At 34.1% G+C, this 1,866-nt stretch overlaps 1 pseudogene; it reads right to left on the reverse strand.

Moving 5' to 3' along the window:
• The window catches only part of LOC103467946 (2-epi-5-epi-valiolone synthase-like), a 6,477-nt pseudogene that overhangs the window by 3,515 nt on the left and 1,096 nt on the right, over positions 1 to 1,866 (reverse strand).

The following is a 1,866-nucleotide window of genomic DNA, read 5'->3' on the forward strand; positions in this document are numbered from 1 at the left end:
GAAGCAGGCCGGGAGACCGAAAAGACTTGCTATGAAGCCCTGGAGGTAAGCCCGGAGACCAGAAGGACTCGCTGTGAACCCTAGAGGTCAGAAGGCAGACCCACAAGACTCCCTACCAAGTCACGGAAGCAGGCCGGGAGATAGACAGGACAGGATTCTCACTAAAACCAGGAAGATAGAGCACATAACACCAGTTTTACAAATAAAATTTGATTGATTGATTGATTGATTGATTGATTGATTGATTGATTGATTGATTGATTGATTGAAAATATAATTTTTTCAAATATCTGACTAAACTAACCTGGGTCATGTGAGCACAACAATGTATATTTTCCAGGTATTTGCTGAATATTTTTTTTATTTTAAACTTTGTAGTCGGTGGATGATGCCTGTAAAAGCCCTTGTCCAGGAGCAGAACTCAATACATTATAATAGTTTAAAACAATTAAAGAAATACTAAAATTAGATATTATGACAATTAAGTATAAGTAGTCATATAAATAATTATAAAAGTCATTTTCATATATTTTCCAACTCCATTGAAATTTGTCCCTAGTTATTGTCAACACCGTCAGACATAAAAAGAATGTAAAAAAATCTGGCATTATTAGGGGGCACCAGAACTTCTGAGGACCCCATGACCACTTCCTTTCTCTTCCTTTGCTAAGAGGGCTAGTTAGCTCTGGTTAGCTTATGTTATTCTTTAGTTTTTTCTTCTTTTTATTCCTAAGTTGTTTGTCACAACCATGATGTGTCAACACCACAACTGACAATTTACAAAACTTTGATGAAATTTTGTGAAATAAAAGCTTAATTTTGGTAAAATGTAAAGATTTCATGGACCTGATGAGCTACAATATGGCCTCCTTCAGAATAACATCATATAAATTGAGGTAGTTTGGCATTTTGTCAACTCCGTCATATATCAATTCCATCAGTTTTTGTGACTCTTTCAATGAAATTGTTGTCAAATTTCACTTAAATGTGCAATTAATTTTTTTAAATGTATTTTACATAAATTGCATTACTTCGCATGCATCAAGTTTTTCATTTTACTCACTAGTTTGTCACCACCTTCAGTTCTGTCAACTCCGTCAGATGGACTTTTTTTTTTTTTTTTTTGTTTTAAATAATATTTTGTTTCTTGAGAAACATTTGTCTGTAAACGAGTAAAAATATCACTAATAGGGTCATTAAAAATTATTTTTTATTTATTTTTGTCAGATGGTAATGACAACGTTCTGGGTCAGGTCGATTAAAAATGTAATTTAAAAAAAAAATGTTGCAACTGGGAGCCTGTACCTTAGCATCTTTACATTTCCAAAACATTATTTGTCATATTTGCGTACATCAGGTTGGGAAATAAAAAAAAAAATATGGGAAAATTAAAACCCATTTTGTCCCTATTCTCAAGAATCACTGATTCTCTAACATTGACTTAGATTATCTGACACAAGAGCCTACATTAGAAATGAAACAATGTAACATATACTGTATTTTAAAACATATATTATGTGTTATAACATTCACCAGCAAAGTTTACACAGGTGGTAAAGACTATTATTTATATGTAATTCTTCCACTACTAAGATACATCCTAAATCTTCCGCTTTTGTTTTGAAGGTTTCATAAAGACACAATGTGAGGAAGAAGAGAGAGATATCTATAAAGAGAGACGGATTCACTGCAGCACGGATGAATCTCACATCGGATTTTGGACTCGATCTCAGCTCCTGAATCTCTCTGAAGCTAGAACTCGTCGGCTGAAAAACATAATCAGAGGTGAAAGTAGGGGGGTACGGCAGGGTGCTGCGTACCCTTAAAAGATTTAGCGGGGGTACGCAGTACCTGCAAGATATATAT

Source organism: Poecilia reticulata, linkage group LG7 (genome assembly GCF_000633615.1).
Source record: "Poecilia reticulata strain Guanapo linkage group LG7, Guppy_female_1.0+MT, whole genome shotgun sequence".
Classification (NCBI taxonomy): Eukaryota; Metazoa; Chordata; class Actinopteri; order Cyprinodontiformes; family Poeciliidae; genus Poecilia; species Poecilia reticulata.